The sequence below is a fragment of the Salminus brasiliensis genome, chromosome 1 (genome assembly GCF_030463535.1).
Source record: "Salminus brasiliensis chromosome 1, fSalBra1.hap2, whole genome shotgun sequence".
Classification (NCBI taxonomy): domain Eukaryota; kingdom Metazoa; phylum Chordata; class Actinopteri; order Characiformes; family Bryconidae; genus Salminus; species Salminus brasiliensis.
The window spans coordinates 24,533,771-24,557,394 of record NC_132878.1 but is presented as its reverse complement, the minus strand read 5'-3'; the positions used below and the strand labels follow the sequence as shown (position 1 = coordinate 24,557,394).

Here is a 23,624-nt window from a genome sequence, read left to right as displayed (position 1 = left end):
TGATTTTGCAGTCACTTTTCACTTTCCTGCTTTTCACCATGTAAACAGTGAACCTTTGCTCACTGATGCACAGGTTGCCATTGCCGTATTCAAAGCCTTTACCATTACAAATGTGTTCAACTCTGTCTTCATCAGTTTTTTTGAAGAAAGTCTGCAGGGGTACTCTTCCACAGAGGCTTGTATTATTAAGGGATGGTATTTTCTTTTGTAGGTGTTTTTTCCATGCTGTGATATCCGAGACCTGAAAATCCCTTGGAAGAATGTGCTTTGCTGAGAATTTAGTGTAGGAATATTTTTTCTTGTCTTCCCCACAGCGTATGCCAGAGGTGGGAACCAGGCTCAAGAGGAACAGCATGTAAATAGAAAGCCACATCCTAACAGAGAGAAAATAGGGAAAATAAACAAAAGAAGATTGATAGTATGTTTAAAGTGTGCAAAAAATTACTGTATTCACACTTATGAATGAATGAATAAATATGCATGACATAGATCATCACAAACTTACCTCAGTCTCGTCTCCGGTCACTCCTTAGCAATCACTGCTTTCTACCTCAGTCAGTCTTTAAATTTGTTAGCAGTGTGCCTGGGGATATATTTGAAATCAATCAATATTTCTTATATGTTATGTAATATTTTACCACAGTTAGTTCCGACCACACAGCGTGTTTAGCTGAGAGATGTTCTCGGAGTGTATAGGCTCTATGCACTATCCATGCATTCTTGGTATATTATATAAACATTCTTTATGCCCGTGTAAAAAAGTGTAATTGTGAGTGCAAGTGTAATTCTTGTAAGTGCAAGAATTGGTATCTCTTGCTTCTGGGCTTCCCCTACAGTCAGGAAGTGTAATTTGTGTTTTGAGCCACTCCTAAAGGACATGGAGGCCTGAAGAAAAAAATAAAGAGCTCAGCATGATTTTGAAGCTATTATATTAAGGTAAAAATGATACATAGTGTTGCTGTAACTTAGGGTGTTTGATTGTTCTTTTGGTTTAAATCCAGTACTGCCCTTCTGTGGCTTAACTTTTCTCGCCCCCTTGTGTCATGGAACTGCACAGTACTGTACTTTAGAAAAAAAGAGGTTCAATTAAATATACTTTTATAATAAATGCAATGTTAGGGCTACATACTGAAGAATATAATAGGGTTTAAATGTGAATCCAGAAGCTAAGCTATAGACACTATCATGATAGTCAGGGCAGGTTGGCTTGCCTATACTCAAACAGGTAATGTTTTCATGTTGTCTAACATTACTGGATCATTTATGAGTGAAAAATGAGTGAACAAAAAATATAAAATAAAAAATGCATAAAATGTTGTTTGATTTGATATTACTTTTGAAATGTCACATTTTTTATTTTGTTTCTCGTTAACCTTGGTCTCTCTGACAAACAGCAGCAGCTACCTTTACTTAGTTTAATGTGTGGTCTAACAGTGTTTTTGCTATGAGCTACTTCTTTCAATCTTTTAACAATAATGCCAAAACTAGTCTTTCCAACAGAATTAACGGCTAAAGCATATTTTGTGGCTTTTTTAAAATGTAGATTTGTACCCTTATCTTAATCTTACTCTATATGGACAAAAGTATTGGCACATCTGCTTGTCAAGATTCTTCTAAAATCAAGGGTATTAAAAATGTATCCTTCTTTTGTTGGAGTAACTAACTGTGTCCACTGTTCAGGGAAAGCTTTCTACAAGATTTTTGGAGCATTGCTATAAGGATTTAATTAAATGCAGTGACAAGAGCATTAGTGAGGTGAGGAAGTTGGATGATAACCACCCCACTTCATCCCCAACTCCCCAAAATGAGATGTAAAATCACCAGCAGAGGAGACAGACCTGTTGTTGCTTCAACTTTCGAGAGTCATTGGACTGTCCATGATTTCTACAGTCTCCAGTGTGGAGAAAGAGGACTGTGCTGTTTATGATCCAAAACCTACGAGGTGGTGTCATGGCCTGAGCTTGCATGTCTTCTTCTAGAATTGACTCACTTATCCTTGTTATGTTACCCATGATAGTGCCAGCAGAATGCATCCAGAAGTGTCCTGAAGTCAGTTTACAGGAAGTGCATATGGTGCAATATTTTGTTGACTTCAAAATGTGTAGTCTCAAACCAAAGATGTCATGTTCTAATGTTCATTTATTAATACATACTGTGGTAAACATCAGGAAATAAAAAGCTGGAATTCTGTTCTATTGTCTCATTTGATTTCAAACCCATTTGTTTTTGCATAAATTTGATGGATCACTTTACTTATATTTGAAATAATTTATTAAACATCTTGTGCTTCCATGCCAGCCTCATATTGCAAACTTTACACTGTGCAATGTTTTAGCATCTGATCATTTAATAAAGGGGTTTCCTAGACGTCTTTGCTCTTTTATCTTTCATGATGTGGCATCCTGAGGCAAGGTGAAGTAGTTGTCTGGCATAAATTTACAATGAAGTTAAAATTAACTGAAAATGAAATTACTTTTATGATTTTAGACTACTTTTGTGTGATAAAAATATGAATCTTACCTGTTAAGAAGATTGCAGTAGTCTGTGTAGATGTTTCCTGTGCCAGGTTCACTGCTGCTTTGGCTTACAGATGTGGCTTGTCCAAGATGTTTCTGCTGAACAGGTGATTTACTCTATACACTGGCTTTTAAAGACCCTTACTTAGGTAAGCAAGAAAGAGATAGAGAGTCTGTGTGAGAGTGAGAGAGAGAGAGAGAGAGAGAGAGAGAGAGAGAGAGAGAGAGTGAGAGAGAAAGAAAGACTGCTAAAGGAAGACAAATGAAGAGAAAGCAACCACATTAGACTAGTTTTTTCCAGCCCAGACCAAGGTGTTAAAGACCAAAAACCAACACACAGAGAAAGAGAAAGAGAAGAAAGAAAGATTAGATCATCTAATACTACTTAAACAATACAACATTAAACATTTATATTAAACACTAATGTCCCATTTTTATAAGCCACAATGTCACATGCTCAATGCTACCGGTTTACTTCCCCAACACTATTCAAACCACAATGACTAAACAGGCAGCCTACTTGGCAGGCCAACTTGTTGCATTCTCTGATCATATACTCTATACTGCCAAATAGACAAACCTGTAATCTAAAGATTAAGTAATGAAGGAAAGTTAATTAACTTTTTAAACATATTTAAACATATGGATATTTTCACACATTCCTTTTAACAATATTGGGAGCTATAGGTAATACAAAAATAAAACACATTAATTAAACAAATGTAAAACCTAATTAATAGAAATGCAATTTAGACAAAGACAAAGTCAGGTGCAGTACATCATTAGAAAGATTTTGGAGGAGCCTTTCTTATTTTAGTTTGGTCTTCATTAGTAAAGTGAACATTATTAAGATGTTGAGAACCAAAAAGCTCTCTGAGGCCTTCAGAAAGAAGGTTATAGATGGAGATGAGTCTCTTTGTAGATAGATTTAACTTAATTGTCATTGCTCTGTACAAGTACAAAGTACTGAATGCAGTTTGCAGTGTGTAGTGTGTATGCAGTACTTGGGTAGTAGTAATTTTATAGTGTGGAGTTCAGCAGAGTGGTAGAAGATGGAAGATAGCTGGTCTAGAACTGGTTTCTGGACGCTTAGAAATCGAAGCTGGAAACGCACTCAGGTAGTCCACAATGACAGTGGGGTCTTTCAGGAAGTCCAAGACTGAGTTACATATAGAAGTGCTGATTCCCAGGTTGCTGAGCTTGGGAACCCGTCTGGTGGGGATAATCTGAGAAGAGACAACAGTCAGCATGCCGGAAATAAATGTGTGTGTGTGTGTGTGTGTGTGTGTGTGAAAGAGGCAAAAAAGAAGAGAACGGAACAGAAAACTTCAACTAGTGCCTAGTTTAGGACCGACTGAGGTGTGAAGTCTACTGATGAACAACGTTTAACCTCAGGTGTCAATAACCCATACAATAATAAATAAATAAAAACTTATTGTGGCTGATTGTAATGTGTACCGATTGTAATGTGATTATTTAGCACAAGTGCATGAACACTGAGGGATAAAGATTATTATCTACAGATGTTATCTACAAGACACGTTCAGCAACCAAAACCCCTCTCAGTTTGACAGCACTTTTCCTGCTAAATTGCAGCCATGCCACCCTCCCACCCCCACCTGTGGCACAAGTTTCTTCTCTAAGTGTTGTTCTCTGAGTCTACTTTGCCGACCAAGCTAGTTTTAGCTTAAGTTAAGCAAGAGTTTTGGTTAATCTTAATGGGTATTTTCTCTCTCGGGCTACAATAAATTGTGTCTACTATGTGGTTCATGAAGGTGATGACAAGAGTAGAAGGCTAGTCAGTGTGAAGATTTTATCACAAATATGTGAAAACATCTGGGAGATAACAGTCTTTTCTTCACAAAAGAATGAGACTGTTTGAAGGCAAAATCTGATCTGGAATTTCCCCTCTGATTGACAAGAGAAACTACACATGAAGTAAATTAAGAAGGAGGATTAATTACTGGTGAAGAGAGCTCTCACACCAGAGCATAACACCAGCTAAATGAAGCTGTGTTTCCTTGAATAAAATACAAAATACTCATAATGATGTATAAAGTATAATAATGCACAGATAATACAAAACAAAGACTGTGTTTGTGTGATCAGACTGTAAACAAAGACATTGTTTTATTGGATCACATAAAAGTTACAAAAGAACAAAATATACCTCAACCCTGGCCTCTGTCAGTCATGACTCGGGTGTGGTTCTGTGGTTTTCTCAAGGTTTCTTTTCTTAATAATACCGAGACCACTCAACACCAGCCCTCTGGTAAGTTCCCACAACTGCTCAGCACTGAAGAACAAGATAAAGAAGTAAATGAAGAATAAAAAACAATCTTAATGCACTAAGAGAATAAAGCCAGCCTGATGATGCCGTGTTTCCTTAAATAAAATACAGTGCATTTAACTTACACTCAGACAAGACTGTACACACCCATACACACAATCAGAAAGAGAGAAAGGAATGCACTGCCTGATTACTTTTATATTATTATTTTTATTTTAAATAAGAGTATACAGGGAGCATATGCAGGGTGTTATAATGCAAAATAGGAACTTTTTAGGTGACCACATATCACTGTTTTATACCAGTATATAAAACTTGTGCATTTTGCTGGAGGTTTCAGATGTGCTGTTTTAGAGAACAGAAAAAAAAAGTTTAATGGTGAGTCACATTTTTGACAAGCCTGCAGAGGAACACCAGTGTGGAAAGCTAAGAGACTGACTGCAACATTTGTCCCTAACGCATATTATAACCTTTGAGCTAATGATTTAGGGGTTCTCAGAGGTTGGAACATTAAAAAGAAAAGAGACATGGTTGGGTCTCGAACTAGAAGGTCACCCAAGGCCTGCTGTCGAGGGACGGCTTGGGACAATTCTGCTACTGGCTGTGCAGAAACGTTAGCATAGCTACTCACATTCAGTGTCTGTCAGCCCAGTCAATCTACAAGTTCAGAATCTCATCACTAGATAGAGAGAGAGAGAAATTACAAAAAAATACACCCAGGAGATGCAACACTCTAACCATAAAAGAGAATATCTGGACAAGATGTTACACCCAGGGTAGGACATCAGCAATTACATTTTCAGAACCCTTGTGCTGAATCCTTTTCGGATATCCCTGAGCCAACAAAGCCCATCACATTAAGTTTGGTTAGAAAGTTGTGGTCAGTAAAAAACATGAAGGGGTTTTACAATTAAAACGCTGCAGAGCAAGCAACAAATGTCCTACTTAATTGCTGAATAATTTAGCTAATGGCAATTGAACTGTTTCGAACAGTAGCACACAGGGTGCCATTTCTGTCTTCCTGCAGTCACTCCGCACCAGCAGCATTTAATTCCAATTTAAAAGGAAGAGCAAAGTCGATGATATAAAGAAATGTCCTTTTGGATTTATAGAGTTGCTATTTTGAAGCACCCCACATGCTGGTCATACTGACTGATTCTGGACATTTTGACATTGCTGTGAGGATTTGATTGTGTTAAGCAACAAGAGCGTTAGTGAGGTCAGGATGTTGGGTGATCATAATCCCAAAATATGCCCAACTCCGCAAAGCATCCAAAAAGTATGGGTTGGAGCACCATTATTCCAGAGAACCACTGCTCATATAACCACTGCTTTATACCCCTCTAGCCCATAATGACTACATCGAGATGTATATGTTCAATCTAAGAGCTCAGGCTCATTTTGCCCCACACTCACCTGGCAACCCAGGTAGATACACATTTGCTAATCCACTCACATGTTCTTACACAATCCCAGTTAATCAAGATCAATCTAACATGTTTTTATTCTCAGATAAGTTACTTTTGATACTGAGACTAAATATACTACTCTACACACGTGGACACAATTGTTGGTACCCCTCGGTTAATGAAAGAAAACCCCACAATGGGGTCACAGAAATAACTTGGGGTCACAGAAATAATAATGGGGTCACAGAAATAACTTTAATCTGACAAAAGTAATAATAAATAAAATTTCTATAAAAATGACCAAATGAAAATCCGGCATTGATTTTAAACAATACTTCAACAGAATTATTTAAAAAGGTAAACTCACTAAACAGGCCTAGACAAAAATGATGGAACCCCTGAAAATAATGTGAAGAAAATGGACATGTTAAATCAAGGTGTGCCCACTAATTAGCATCACAGGTGTCTAGGTATCTTGTAATCAGTCAGTGGGCCTATATATAGGGCTCCGGACAGTCACTGTACTATTTGGTGACATAGAGTTTACCACACTCAATATGGACCAGAGGAAGTGAAGGAAATAGTTGTCTCAGGAAATTAGAAAGAAAATTATACACAAGCATGTTAAAGGTAAAGGTTATAAGACCATCTCCAAGCAGCTTGATGTTCCTGTGATTACAGTTATATATATTCAGAAATTTAAGATCCATGGGACTGTAACCAACCTCCCTGGATGTGGCTGCAAGAGGAAAATTGATGACGAATCAAAGAGACGGATAATACGAATGGTAACAATAGAGCCCAGAAACATCTAAAGTGATTAAAGGTGAAATTCAAGCTCAAGGAACATCAGTTTCAGATCGCACCATCCGTCGTTGTTTGAGCCAAAGTGGACTTCATAGGAGATGACCACTATTGTTGAAAACAAATCATAAAAAAGCCAGACTGGAATTTGCCAAACTACATGTTGACAAGCTCCAAAGCTTCTGGAAGAATGTCCTATGGACAGATGAGACAAAAATGGAACTTTTTGCGAAGGCACATTAGCTCTATGTTCAAAAATGGAAAAATGAAGCACACAAGAAAAGAACACTGTCCCTACTGAAACATGGAGGAGGCTCTGTTATGTTATGGGGCTGCTTTGCTGCATCTGGCACAGGGTGTCTTGAATCTGTGCAGGGTACAATGAAATCTCAATACTATCAAGGGATTTGAGACAGAAATGTGCTGCCTAGTGTCAGAAAGCTTGGTCTCAGTCGCAGGTCATGGGTCTTGCAACAGAATAATGACCCAAAACACATAGCTAAAAACACCCAAAGAATGGCTACAAGGAAAACATTACTACTATTACTACATTACTACATACTATTCTGAAGTGGCCTTCTATGAGCCCTGACCTACATCCTATTGAGCATCTTTGAAAGGTGCTGAAACATGCCGTCTAGAAAAGACATCCTTAAGTCCAAGACTGAGTTACATATAGAAGTGCTGATTCCCAGGTTGCTGAGCTTGGGAACCCGTCTGGTGGGGATAATCTGAGAAGAGACAACAGTCAGCATGCCGGAAATAAATGTGTGTGTGTGTGTGTGTGTGTGTGTGTGTGAAAGAGGCAAAAAAGAAGAGAACGGAACAGAAAACTTCAACTAGTGCCTAGTTTAGGACCGACTGAGGTGTGAAGTCTACTGATGAACAACGTTTAACCTCAGGTGTCAATAACCCATACAATAATAAATAAATAAAAACTTATTGTGGCTGATTGTAATGTGTACCGATTGTAATGTGATTATTTAGCACAAGTGCATGAACACTGAGGGATAAAGATTATTATCTACAGATGTTATCTACAAGACACGTTCAGCAACCAAAACCCCTCTCAGTTTGACAGCACTTTTCCTGCTAAATTGCAGCCATGCCACCCTCCCACCCCCACCTGTGGCACAAGTTTCTTCTCTAAGTGTTGTTCTCTGAGTCTACTTTGCCGACCAAGCTAGTTTTAGCTTAAGTTAAGCAAGAGTTTTGGTTAATCTTAATGGGTATTTTCTCTCTCGGGCTACAATAAATTGTGTCTACTATGTGGTTCATGAAGGTGATGACAAGAGTAGAAGGCTAGTCAGTGTGAAGATTTTATCACAAATATGTGAAAACATCTGGGAGATAACAGTCTTTTCTTCACAAAAGAATGAGACTGTTTGAAGGCAAAATCTGATCTGGAATTTCTCCTCTGATTGACAAGAGAAACTACACATGAAGTAAATTAAGAAGGAGGATTAATTACTGGTGAAGAGAGCTCTCACACCAGAGCATAACACCAGCTAAATGAAGCTGTGTTTCCTTGAATAAAATACAAAATACTCATAATGATGTATAAAGTATAATAATGCACAGATAATACAAAACAAAGACTGTGTTTGTGTGATCAGACTGTAAACAAAGACATTGTTTTATTGGATCACATAAAAGTTACAAAAGAACAAAATATACCTCAACCCTGGCCTCTGTCAGTCATGACTCGGGTGTGGTTCTGTGGTTTTCTCAAGGTTTCTTTTCTTAATAATACCGAGACCACTCAACACCAGCCCTCTGGTAAGTTCCCACAACTGCTCAGCACTGAAGAACAAGATAAAGAAGTAAATGAAGAATAAAAAACAATCTTAATGCACTAAGAGAATAAAGCCAGCCTGATGATGCCGTGTTTCCTTAAATAAAATACAGTGCATTTAACTTACACTCAGACAAGACTGTACACACCCATACACACAATCAGAAAGAGAGAAAGGAATGCACTGCCTGATTACTTTTATATTATTATTTTTATTTTAAATAAGAGTATACAGGGAGCATATGCAGGGTGTTATAATGCAAAATAGGAACTTTTTAGGTGACCACATATCACTGTTTTATACCAGTATATAAAACTTGTGCATTTTGCTGGAGGTTTCAGATGTGCTGTTTTAGAGAACAGAAAAAAAAAGTTTAATGGTGAGTCACATTTTTGACAAGCCTGCAGAGGAACACCAGTGTGGAAAGCTAAGAGACTGACTGCAACATTTGTCCCTAACGCATATTATAACCTTTGAGCTAATGATTTAGGGGTTCTCAGAGGTTGGAACATTAAAAAGAAAAGAGACATGGTTGGGTCTCGAACTAGAAGGTCACCCAAGGCCTGCTGTCGAGGGACGGCTTGGGACAATTCTGCTACTGGCTGTGCAGAAACGTTAGCATAGCTACTCACATTCAGTGTCTGTCAGCCCAGTCAATCTACAAGTTCAGAATCTCATCACTAGATAGAGAGAGAGAGAAATTACAAAAAAATACACCCAGGAGATGCAACACTCTAACCATAAAAGAGAATATCTGGACAAGATGTTACACCCAGGGTAGGACATCAGCAATTACATTTTCAGAACCCTTGTGCTGAATCCTTTTCGGATATCCCTGAGCCAACAAAGCCCATCACATTAAGTTTGGTTAGAAAGTTGTGGTCAGTAAAAAACATGAAGGGGTTTTACAATTAAAACGCTGCAGAGCAAGCAACAAATGTCCTACTTAATTGCTGAATAATTTAGCTAATGGCAATTGAACTGTTTCGAACAGTAGCACACAGGGTGCCATTTCTGTCTTCCTGCAGTCACTCCGCACCAGCAGCATTTAATTCCAATTTAAAAGGAAGAGCAAAGTCGATGATATAAAGAAATGTCCTTTTGGATTTATAGAGTTGCTATTTTGAAGCACCCCACATGCTGGTCATACTGACTGATTCTGGACATTTTGACATTGCTGTGAGGATTTGATTGTGTTAAGCAACAAGAGCGTTAGTGAGGTCAGGATGTTGGGTGATCATAATCCCAAAATATGCCCAACTCCGCAAAGCATCCAAAAAGTATGGGTTGGAGCACCATTATTCCAGAGAACCACTGCTCATATAACCACTGCTTTATACCCCTCTAGCCCATAATGACTACATCGAGATGTATATGTTCAATCTAAGAGCTCAGGCTCATTTTGCCCCACACTCACCTGGCAACCCAGGTAGATACACATTTGCTAATCCACTCACATGTTCTTACACAATCCCAGTTAATCAAGATCAATCTAACATGTTTTTATTCTCAGATAAGTTACTTTTGATACTGAGACTAAATATACTACTCTACACACGTGGACACAATTGTTGGTACCCCTCGGTTAATGAAAGAAAACCCCACAATGGGGTCACAGAAATAACTTGGGGTCACAGAAATAATAATGGGGTCACAGAAATAACTTTAATCTGACAAAAGTAATAATAAATAAAATTTCTATAAAAATGACCAAATGAAAATCCGGCATTGATTTTAAACAATACTTCAACAGAATTATTTAAAAAGGTAAACTCACTAAACAGGCCTAGACAAAAATGATGGAACCCCTGAAAATAATGTGAAGAAAATGGACATGTTAAATCAAGGTGTGCCCACTAATTAGCATCACAGGTGTCTAGGTATCTTGTAATCAGTCAGTGGGCCTATATATAGGGCTCCGGACAGTCACTGTACTATTTGGTGACATAGAGTTTACCACACTCAATATGGACCAGAGGAAGTGAAGGAAATAGTTGTCTCAGGAAATTAGAAAGAAAATTATACACAAGCATGTTAAAGGTAAAGGTTATAAGACCATCTCCAAGCAGCTTGATGTTCCTGTGATTACAGTTATATATATTCAGAAATTTAAGATCCATGGGACTGTAACCAACCTCCCTGGATGTGGCTGCAAGAGGAAAATTGATGACGAATCAAAGAGACGGATAATACGAATGGTAACAATAGAGCCCAGAAACATCTAAAGTGATTAAAGGTGAAATTCAAGCTCAAGGAACATCAGTTTCAGATCGCACCATCCGTCGTTGTTTGAGCCAAAGTGGACTTCATAGGAGATGACCACTATTGTTGAAAACAAATCATAAAAAAGCCAGACTGGAATTTGCCAAACTACATGTTGACAAGCTCCAAAGCTTCTGGAAGAATGTCCTATGGACAGATGAGACAAAAATGGAACTTTTTGCGAAGGCACATTAGCTCTATGTTCAAAAATGGAAAAATGAAGCACACAAGAAAAGAACACTGTCCCTACTGAAACATGGAGGAGGCTCTGTTATGTTATGGGGCTGCTTTGCTGCATCTGGCACAGGGTGTCTTGAATCTGTGCAGGGTACAATGAAATCTCAATACTATCAAGGGATTTGAGACAGAAATGTGCTGCCTAGTGTCAGAAAGCTTGGTCTCAGTCGCAGGTCATGGGTCTTGCAACAGAATAATGACCCAAAACACATAGCTAAAAACACCCAAAGAATGGCTACAAGGAAAACATTACTACTATTACTACATTACTACATACTATTCTGAAGTGGCCTTCTATGAGCCCTGACCTACATCCTATTGAGCATCTTTGAAAGGTGCTGAAACATGCCGTCTAGAAAAGACATCCTTCAAACCTGAGACAACTGGAGCAGTTTGCTAATGAGGAGTGGGCCAAAATACCTGTTGAGAGGTGCAGAAGTCTAATTGACAGTTACAGGAAATGTTTGATTGCAGTGATTGCCTCAAAAGGTTGTGCAACCAAATATTAAGTTAAGGGTACCAACATTTGTGTCCAGGCCTGTTTCATGAGTTTTTTTTTTAAATAATTATGTTGAAGCATAGTTGAAAAGCAATATCTGACTTTCATTGGTTAATTTTCATAGCATTTGTATTTATTATTTATTTATTGTTTTTTGTCAGATTCAAGTTATTTCTGTTTTTCTTTCATTGACTGAAACATTAACAATTTTATTCACGTGAGTATGCTCTGAAAAACCTTGGTTTGGAAGGTTTGGAAATCTTGAAAAATTTGCTTACTACTTAATCCATATGCTTCATCCCTCTGCAGCAAGATGTGAAAGGAAAGTGCAAACTAAATGTAGGATTACATGACAAACTTATGTAAACTTGTCCCGATATGGTGGTACTCTTAAATACTCTTAAACCCTCTTCCTTTATGCTCTATCTTCCATGTCCTGTGGGGGCCCCTGCTGTTTGCAGGACGCTAAAGTGAGTCTATTTGTAGCTGAATGCTGCTGTTGCTTGCCCGCCTTCTGTGAATTCGCCGGTGTTTGCCACAACCCTCCTACCCCTCAAGATTTTTTTACTCTCACTCTAAACGAGTTTGTCTTGTTGGCTTGTTCAAAAGAGGCTTAGACCTGGGTGTCTGTTAAGCTGTTTCGTGACATCATATTGTGAAAAGTGCAGTAGAAATAAAATTAAACTGAAATTAACTGAAATAAACACACTTTAGATGAAACACTTATCTATACATGCAAACAGGTAACAATAAATACAGGTTGCAAACAGTTAGCATACTAGCATAGCAAATTCATTCTACAGTTATTATGAAGCCATTGAAGTCTGAAGCTTCATTTCGGCAAACAACCACATTATGTCGTCAGGCTTGATAAAAAGAAAGAGGGGAACAAACTGCAACTGAGATAGAGACTCAGTTGCTCAAATTTTTCCTGCTTTCAACACATCACCCTTAAGTATTGAATGTTATCTTGCTGCCTGATATATCCACACCTTGACAGAAATAATCACACTTCACATTAGTGGTTTTAATGTCATGGCTGATCGGTTTATATTAACAGAATAATTACAGGACAAAAAGACAAAAAGTAACAATGTGAAGGTAAAAAGAATTGCAACAGCACACAACCTGTCCTGTGTCCGTTCAGTGCTGTTTATTCAGATTCTGTCCAAATCTGAATATTTGTATCCAACTCAACAATGAGATTTTGAAGACATGCATGACCAGATATACAAATCACTTAATGGTTTTGACCACCAGATGTCGCTAACATGCTAAATATAAGACTTTGCATGGACTAAGTAGGAATATTTTTTTGATTGGTATTTAAGTTTAAGTCTGTCCAGGACAATGTAACACAATCTGTACCAGTCTGAAAAATTCAGGTTGTGTCCATGGATATGGATTCCTGTTGTTGGCACCAAACTCTGATCTTATTTTCTGCCTCAGCAGACATTAAGTTTCAAATCATGTTTCTCCAGTCTTCAACTGTCCTGTTGTAGTGGGCCTGTGTTCACTGTAGCCTCAGCTCGCTGTTTCTTGGCTGACTGCAGTGAATCCCAACATGGTCTCTGCAGTTGTATCCGATACACCTCAAAGTTGGTCTGGTGGCGTATTGTGAGATGCTTTTCTGTACACCACAATAGTGCAGAGTGTTTTTTATAGTCTTTCTGTTGTGGATAATAGGTTGTAGTAATTTTACTTCATCAGAGGGACCACTGTATATAAGGGGTATTCTGCTGTTTGCACAAGAACACATAATGAGTTTTTCAGAAACAAGGTAATTATCAACTTTCTATCGATAGTTCACAGAACTATCAATATTTCTGTTCTGTGAACAAGTATAACTTTAAATCATTAAAACAATCATTTACATGCAATATTAAATTAGCCATTAAAATTTAAAATGCAGTAACAAATGATAAACAACATAAATTCATGAATTCAGCTAAATTAGGTAAATCTAAAGATTATGTAAAAATCTCCATCAAGCCTTATGATTTTATTTATTAGTCTGTACATGGTCGGACATAATGCACCAGGCGATTATTCCGATCACATGCCACATAAATGCGTTTGTCTGTTCTTCAGTGTTAAATGTATAGTTGGGTGCTTTACTTTTTTTGACTAAACGGCAATCAATAGCATGAAAGTTTATGTTGCTTCTGAAATAGTTCAAACGTAAGTGTCTTCCGTTAGTACAGACCTTCCTTACATTTGTAATCGTATCTAGTATGAAAGTATTTATTAGTTTGCATGTGTCTTTGTTTTTCTTTTGTGAAATGTTTTTGTTTATTTCTTTCATCTCTTCATTACAGCTTTGTAGAGTCATTCTGGATCTTATATGTTTTGTGATGAAGTCTGTTTCTGTTTGACCATCAGTGGACAGTATGGCACATCCAACAAGCAGCAGGACTAGAGTGCTCCGATACATCTTATTGATGATGTCTGTGAAGAGAGAAATAAATGCAGTCAGGCACTGTGTCAGCAATAACACACCTCTTCTCATTGTAAACGTGGGTGTAGTATTGCAGTGCACCTTTTCTATCTTTACAAAAGAAGGATTAGAGATTAGAGATAGAGTATTTGATACCATTTGCTTCATGTGATGGTGGTCTCAAACTGTCAGCTAACAGACACTGAGATGTACTTAATGTCACCAAAAGAATTTTATTTAAAATAATTCACCACATAACAGTAATAATGAGAAGAAAATAAAGTAAATATATAACTATTCCAACAGTAATGGATGATTTTCTTTTTGGGTAAATTAATCTGTATTAGTTTGGATGAAACACCCAATAATGAGTGCAGAACTTGAGAAATGTTTAAGTCCAGGTGTAGGAATGTAATGTATTTCTCACTGGTTAGTAGTGCGAACTCTGACCATAAGCTCTTTTCCAAAAAAGAACAGTTTCTAATATACTAACAGAAGCTGAACATAATTTATAAGAAATTCCAGTTTTGTAAGCTCCTTTGAGGCCTAATGCAACATTGGTTTTCTATTCAGTAATGCTATCACAAAACAAATGAACAAAGCTTACCTGGTTAGGAGTGTATGTGTATATCTTATGCTGTTTTTTGTGCAGATTTCCTGTAATGATCAGTTGAGTCCTGTTGAATGTTTCAGACTCAGCTAAGTGACTCTGTACTGGCTTAAAAAAAAAGACTGACTCAAAAAAGAGAAAATGCAGTGTGATCTTAACCCCATAGAAATACTCTACGTCACATAAAATAGAACTTGAGTTCTAGGGAAGAAGTGGGAGTCTGATTAAAAACTCAAATAAACATCTGCAAGAACTGATTCCTGCCAAAAGGGGCAAATGAGCTATTGAAGCTGGGAGTGTACTTATAATAATACTTTTTCTACAACATAACTGCACTGCAACTGCATAACTGAATATGAAGAAAGTCAAAAGTTGTTTACATTGTCAGTTGTTTTTTCTTAAATTGACTAACTGAATTTGATTTTATCTTACGTTATACGTTTTCTTCATAAATTTCTACTAATAAAACCCTCTTTTGTAAACAATGAAGATGTTTTGCAGGTTGACTTTCCTGTTTCTCTTTTTCTAGAATATTTTGTTATATTGTTGCAGTTGGGGTAAACTGAAGTTTTGATGAATACATGATTTTTCCATTCCATAGTTGAAGACATTGGAAACTTTTATTGCCATTCCAATTTGAATTGATTAAATAAAGACTATGAATGACTTCCTAAGAATGACTTTGAATGAAGTGTCTAGGTGTATAATCTGATCATTCAAATTTCATATCTAACTATAGTTCTCCTTAGTTTGCTCTTCAATTTGGATTTCTGTCTCCTTCTTGTGTGCTGTTCATTGTAGAAATTAAAGCACTAAAGTTTTTGACTAAACATTTTCAGCAATAGAAAGTTGAAAGGCCCAATAAAATGTATTTAAATAATTATTTGTTGTATTACATAAGTGATGGAGCTCTAATTATTGATGTATTTCTCCTAAATATGGCATTACTATAATGTTAACCTAAACACCTAAATGTGAATTGTATCAATTTTCAAAAAGTTCTGCAAAGCTCTGACCTACATTGCTTACATCTTCATTCTACGACTCCAAAAAACCCTCCTCTTTTATAGAATCATTAACTATTGTTTTAAGTGCCATTTAGTGTATTTGTGACCATTTCATTTAATAACTTTCTGTGGTTCCATTCATCACCACTGATGACATTTTAACTGACATTTGGTGCGGCAGCGTTGGAGCGGACCTCGTAGATAACTGAGAGAGTTTTCGCGAACGTCCAGCACTCCGTAACCGTAGAGATGGGCTTCACCCGAGCCGCCTGGGGTTCTCTCCGGGAACATCATGAAGCTGGTACGCCATGAATGACTGGCTCTACCCAGTCACACCACTCTGGTAGGTGAATTAGAGAGTGGGCAGGTAAGTGTTTTACTCGATTTAAACTATTCATTCTGCCATTATCAGAAGTAGCTATCTCTGCTGATGAGGATTTGATTGTTGAAGATTTCAATATTCACTTTGAGAACCCTTAGAACTGGGTTTAAAACAATCTTAAATGCCCTGGGATTCACTCAAAATGCTCCAACTCCAACTCATAGATGCAACCATACACTAGACCTAGTTCTGACCCTGGGTATTAAAAAGCCTGACTGCATCTCTGACCACTACCTAATCATGTTTCATATAGTCGTAAACCAGGATATCCGCCTGCCTTCTCGCTTTATGAGGAAACAGACCATAAAAACCGCAGCATCTAGTGTTTTTATTAATAACCTTCCAAATTTAACTATCTCCTGCTTATCTCATCCTATAGATCTTGAGCATGGAACAGATGAACCAGTACTGGCCACATTGGCTACATACCTTAAATCAGCAATTATCAAGTCTATTCTTAAAAAACCTAACCTTGACCCCAATGAGCTTGGTGATTATAGACTAATATCAAATCTCCCCTTCATAGCCAAGGTCCTTCTTCCACCTACGTAATATTGCCAAACTGCGTATAGTACTCTTCTTACACGACGCAGAGAAGCTGGTGCATGCATTCATAACTTCAAGATTGGATTACTGTAATGCCCTTCTGGTTGGAAGTTCAAAAAGCAGCTGCTAGAGTGTTCATTCTCTCGTCCCTGCACTGGTTACCAGTTAAATTCCGCATTGATTTTAAAATACTCCTTCTGATGTATAAGTAACTAAATGGTTTGGCCCCACAATATCTTGGGAACCTCTTCTCAAAACATACAATCCATCACGTACACTTCATTCGCAGGACCCTGTCCTTCTGTCAGTTCCTCGCTTTAGGAGAATCAATGCTGGAGGAAGAGCTTTCTTTTATAAGGCTCCCCAACTCTGGAATAAATGTCCTATTGGTGTTCGGGACTCACACACACTGTCTGTGTTTAAATCTAGATCAGAAACATAAATTTTTGCTCAAGCTTTCGGATAATCCATCAATGCACTGTACTGTTATCCTTGCTGATGTAGCTTAAATATGAACAAGTTTAGACTGTACTGCTCTGTTCACAGGTTCTGATCAGTACTGCAGTCTCTAGTTCCTAATTCCTTTAGTCTATTCAAACTCTTAAATCCAAACTCCAGTGGGACAGTGGTGGCCCAGCGGTTACAGCTTTTGATCAGGGTTGTGGGTTCAAAACCTGGGCCTGTTGCGCCCTTGAGCAAGGCCCTTCACCCTCTCTGCTCCCTGGGCGCTGGAGTTGGCTGCCCACAGGCGTGTGCGTGTGCGTGTGCGTGTACTACCACAGATGGGTCAAAGGCGGAGGACACATTTCGCCATACAAAGTAAAGTGACAAATACGTGCACCTTTACCTAAACACATCATAATTTTCTCCTTTCTTTTTTCACCCCTATGTGCTGAGCTGCCCCCTGCTGTCTGCTGCTGCTGATACAGGTCCATTTACTGAGTCTTATCACGCTATATTACCCCCACCCCATTACATTTTCCTGCGCTCCTCCTAACCCTTTGTGGTTTTCCCTCCTTTCTGTTTTCTTTCTCTGTCTTTTACATGCGCTGAGATGCCGGGTTCCAACTCTTCCATCCTGGTACCGCCTGACCTGGCTCTCCACTACCCTGTTGCCCACTGTCCTACTCTGGGGCCTTGCATTGATTCATCCTCACTTTACTGGATGACCATGCTTGTGACTGTTTATCTACATGGACTTTGTTGATTGAAAGACAGAAATGCAAAAGTTGAAAACTAAGAATACACATAAAGTCTCTTTTTACTTTGTTAGACCTCTAAAAGCTGTAGAAGATAACTTTGTAGGACAATGATAATGAAATGATCTCACATTATCTAATAATAAAGTAATTAGAAGATCAATAAAATTTGTGGAATTATCAACCCTGTATATTTACTACTCACATATCGTGCTGTATTTAGTAAGAAATAAAATCAAATCTGTCATTCATAACTCAGCTTTATTAGGGGGTGCAGAAGACACAATAATTAAACTATGTTTATGTATTATTTCAACCATTTTGATTCATGCATTTTTACTTTGCATTTAAAATAAAAAAATTTTTTGGTTGGAAGTTTGCTCATCATGTACATAAATAGTGCAATGTTAGTCTTCCAATCATTTTATTAAACTGTTCTGTTTTCTGGAACAAAATGAGTGTACATGCATGGGTAATTCTAGATAATTGTTCTACATTTTCCATTTGTAACAGCAAAATATCTCAATGTGTTTTTATTTTCTTACATTTAATCTCAGACCATTGTATTACGTAACTCATTGGCTGCATGAATACACATGTATTTTTATTTAAAGATGGCTATGTACTATCTTTATGTCAGTGGTGTTTCATTACTCATTCCTTAGGCTTTTATAAAATATAATTTCTAAATCTCTTCAGCACATGCAGTCTGAGTTACAGAAACAGAAACTTTGACTTGAGTAAAAGTACTTGAGTTTTAAACTGGAGTATTTGAATGTTTACTTAAGTATGGGACTTGTGTCCTTCTGCAACCACTGGCGATTTGACATGACATGTCCATGAATAGTGTATGTAAATGTTCAACCACTGCTGTGAAGTATTTGTGTTTATTTTGTTTATACTGCTCACTGTAAACTAAAAGTCATATGTTGTACATTTCAACATACAGTTTATTACAGTTTAAACATTTAGTTTAATGTCTATTAAAACTACCTTACAAAGTTCAGTAATCTTTTAATCATTGTTAAATGATGAGTAAACTACATGACACCTAAGTGACTATACTTGTGTTAGTCATGACGACCTCTGCTTTCAATTACCACTACTGTAAAGAAGTAAGTTTCTCTAATGCACAATTTCTCTTCATAAGATAAGAATGACTTTGTTTACATTTAAACCACCGAGCTGTGTAGAAACAGTTAACTTGAAATATAGGTTAAGCTTCTCTTTACTTCTAAAGAGAATTTTAAGAGACGAATATTAATGAGAGATCCATCACTTATGTATAAAGAATAAATGATCAAGAATAAATGATCAAAAACATTTTTATTTGCTCTTTCAACTTTCTATTGCTAAAAATGTTTAGTCAAAAACTTTAGTGCTTTAATTTCACAATGAACAGCACACAAGAAGGAGACTGAAATCCAAACTGAAGAGCAATCTAAGGAGAACTATAGTTAGATATGAAATTTGAATATTCAGATTGTACTCCTAGACACTTCATTCAAAGTCATTCTTAGGAAGTCATTCATAGTCTTTATTTAATTGATGCAAATTGAAATGGCAATAAAAGTTTCTATTGTCTTCAACTATAGTCTGTCTAAAATCAGGAAATAAGAGTAGGTCTGAGTTTACTGACTGAGAAAAGTAAACCTGAAAACATTTAAAACAGTCAACTCTAGAATGAGCATAATGAACAACAACACAACAACTGGAGGTATTACACATAGCAGACATGAAAAAATAAGTAGAAAGAACTGGCTAAATAAGTCTGTTCTTGATATACAAGTCAAAGGTAAATGCCAAACTTCTAAGAAACTGACATTGACACATCAGAGAGAAGCAAATGGTGCTGGCACAGCCATGACAAAAATCCTATAGTCAGCAAAACTTCAGTTTAACCCAACTGCAACAATATAATTAATTAATTAATATTAATTATTATATGCGGTCAAGTACGCAGTTGCAATGTAGTTAATAAAAGTAAGTGCACTCCTACTTTAATATATCTTGTGCACATTTTGGCAGAAATCAGTTATTGTAGACATTTCTATTAGTCTTTTTCTCCTACCCTTAAATTGTAGTTTAGCAATCCCAGCTAAAGTTTGTTGTTGTTGTTACCTGCAACATGATTCATCATATTTTAATAAGGTTCAAATCTTTCATTTTAATGCATTTCTTCTTTTTGAGTCTTTTTAAAAATATTTTGTTGTGAGGGCCACTTATGCTTGAGCTTCAACTAGACGGCCCTATGACCCTATGAAAAAAAAGCAGAAAAACAGTCTAAATCACAAGGCTTCTCCCTTTATCTGCTTCCTATGGCCAAAGTTTACAGTTGCAGTTTTGGTCTTTCTATAATTTATTTGGACTTTTTTCTGGGGCAGAATGAGTGTTCACAATACATCTTTACAACAGTAAAAAACAAGTACTGGTTTGAGATTTTTGGGGGTGTTTTCTGAAACCAGCATATGGTCAGCGTTATAAATCCCGGATCAAGCATATACATAGAGCACAACTAAGACCAATTTACCAAATGCTTTTGGTAGCCATTAAAAAGCTTCTTGCAGAATTCTGGTTGAATATTTGGCCACTTGTCTTGGCAGAACTGGTCCAATAAAATGTTGGCTTCCTGTCAGGTTTAATTTCAGGACTTCTGAGAGGCCATTCTAAAAGCTTAATGTTAGCCAGCTTTATCCATTCTCTAACCACCTTTGATGTGTGTTTGAGATCATTGTCCGGTTGGAACACCTGCTTGTGTTCATGTTTTGAATATTTAGAGAATGGTTTAAGGTTATGCTGAAGAATTCGACATTACTCCTTCATTAATCCATCCACTTTCTGCAAAGTACCAGTTCTATTGGCAACAAAGCAGATGCATAGCAAGATGATACCACATGTACTGAGAGTTTGGATCTTCTTCCAAACCTTGACAAAATGATTATTCTTTTATTTATTTCATCCAAGTTTGATAAAGGTGTGAATAAATGCTGTTTTTTCAGTTGCTCAAACATGTATTTGATATAACAATAAAAATAGTAATAAACAAGTAATGGCACAATCCTTTAAATCTTAGCTCTTAAGTGTAGCAACATTCAGTAAAAAATATTCTCATGTCAAATGTGACACATTTTGTGACAAAGGACAAAAAACACAGTATTACTAGTGACACAATAGAACACCAGTGACATACCTAAGACAAAAGATGGGTATCCTTCATCATTTTTATATTTGGTATAAAATCAAAGTCATTGACACCTATTAAAATCAGCAAATGATCATAACAGTTTAAAATTCATGTAATTGATAAATATTTATGAATACACTATTTTCAACTATTGTTGAAAATGTTTGGTCAAAAACTTCAGTGCCTTACAACTGCAATGAACAGCACACAAGAAGGAGCAAACTAAGGAGTACTACAGTTGGATTTGACATTTGAATGATCAGATTGTACACCTAGACACTTCATTCAAAGTCATTCTTAAGAAGTCATTCAAAGTCTTTTTTTAATCGATGCAAATTGGAACGGCAATGAACGTTTCAGTCTTATGTCTTTAACTATAGTAGAAATGAGAGTAGGTCTAAGTTTACTGGCTTAGAAAAATAAACCTGAAAACAATAAACACAATAAACAGTGTTGAGCATAATTAGAGTAAAGAAAATGAGAGTAAAGAACATCTAGACACACAAATGTACTTATGTAAGTTAATTAAAATTGACTTACATGACACAGTGTAATTCACAATGTAAATGACTTTATGAAATCAATTGAAATCATCAATTTGATCTTGATGTCAGCAATATTAACAGACAAAGGTGATGTTATATAACTAATTACAAGCAAAGTTGTCCAGTAACAGGATACATGTAACAATGTTTCATAATCAGGATACAACAATACAGTAACTGTAATCCGTTACAGTGTAAAGGTTAGTAATTAGGTTACAGGCACATTCTTAAAACAGTCATTATAAGCAGAATTGCATTACAGCTTAAAACAGGGTCACACTCTTACCTCCATAAATGAATAAATTAATATGTAGAATTAATATGTTTTTCTTTTGTCTTTATTTGAATATCTGGCTTTAAAAAAGAAGTAATCCAAAAGTACCTGAAAGTAATTACCTTACTTTGTATATTAATGTTACAAACCTTATTTACATCTTGTTATAACCCTCCCAACCCTTATTATGTGATTATTATAATATACATACAAGTATGCAGTTGCAATGCATTTAGTAATTAAAAGTAATATAAAAGTACACCCCCACTTCAATAGCTCATGTGCACCTTTTGGCAGAAATCAGTTCTTGTAGTTTCTTTTAGTTTAGTCTTTTTCTCCTACACTTAAATTGTAGTTTAGTAATCCCAGCTCATGTCTGTAGTCTTGTTCCTGCAACTTGATTCACAGTATTTTAATGAGGTTTTAATATTTTATCTTACTGCATTTCTTCCTTTTGAGGCTTTTAAAAAGGATTTTGTTTTAAGATTCACTTACATTTGAGCTTTAGCTGTTTGATAGAGGGACGCACATATTCTCTGGTTTATTCTTTGGGTCAGTATTTCATAGATTATGAAAATTACTATATGACACCTGGTTCCTATCAAGAAGGTAAGTTTCTCTAATGCACCATGTCCCTTCCAACTATAATAAATTATTTTGTTTATATCTCATATACAGAAACTGGAATACATTGAAACATCTATATTTTTGGGGGCAAGTTCTAGTGTTTAACATCTTTGGTCAAAGAGGCTAAACACTTTAGTGCCTTAGTAACTACAAAGCACATCTTAACAGGAGGTATATTTAAATCCAATATAAAAGAGCGAGCTGAAGAGTACTGTAGTTCAATATAAAATTGAAATTAATCGGATTCCTAGGAATTCATTCATAGTCTTTATTTAACTAATGCAAATTAGAACGACAATTAAACTTTTAGTCTAATGCTCTTCAATTACAGTAGTCTGTCTAAAATGAATAATTGAGTAAAGGTAAACTTGAAAGCAAAACAAAACAAAACAAAATAAAATGAAAACAAAACAAAAACAAAAAAAATATGCATGAGGACTATTAACACAACAACTGGCCATTACACACATCAGACATGAACATGGAAGGATGGAAGGAGCTGGCTCAAAAAAATCTTTTCTTGATATCCAAATCAATATAAATTATTTATTTTTAATTAAACTCCAGAGAAACCGACACTGAAACATCAGAGAGGAAAAATATTTTGATGGCAGAGCAGTCATTGATATATTCTTAAAAACATCAGTTTACACTAACTGAGAATTTCCCAACTGCGGGACTAATACAGGATTATCTTATCTTATCTCTTATCTTAACAACATAACCTAATATTCATTAAAAAAAGTTCAACTCAAACTACAAAATGTTTCCATTTATTTACATATAAACATTTATATATGATGCTCTGGAGAAAAAAAGTGTTAAAGAATATGTAAATCACAATGTGATTGACTTCATGGTACTAAATAAAAACATCTAAATCAGCTCAATCTTCATTTCAGCAACATTAATAGAAGAATGTGATGATATTTAAGTGGTTAATTATTCTATGCAGCCATGCATGCATGGAGTTCTGTTCAAATAAATATAACTATAGCTT

General features: G+C 36.3%; 1 long non-coding RNA gene across 1 annotated transcript; it reads right to left on the bottom strand.

Annotated features, from left to right (window-relative positions):
- Positions 1-218: 218 nt before the first annotated feature.
- On the bottom strand, positions 219-2,598 carry LOC140574320 (uncharacterized). The gene is made up of 3 exons (XR_011980716.1): positions 2,521-2,598; positions 506-583; positions 219-374 (listed from the first exon to the last, which is right to left on the bottom strand). It is a non-coding gene; the product is annotated as an uncharacterized lncRNA (long non-coding RNA).
- Between the last annotated feature and the right edge of the window lie 21,026 nt (positions 2,599-23,624).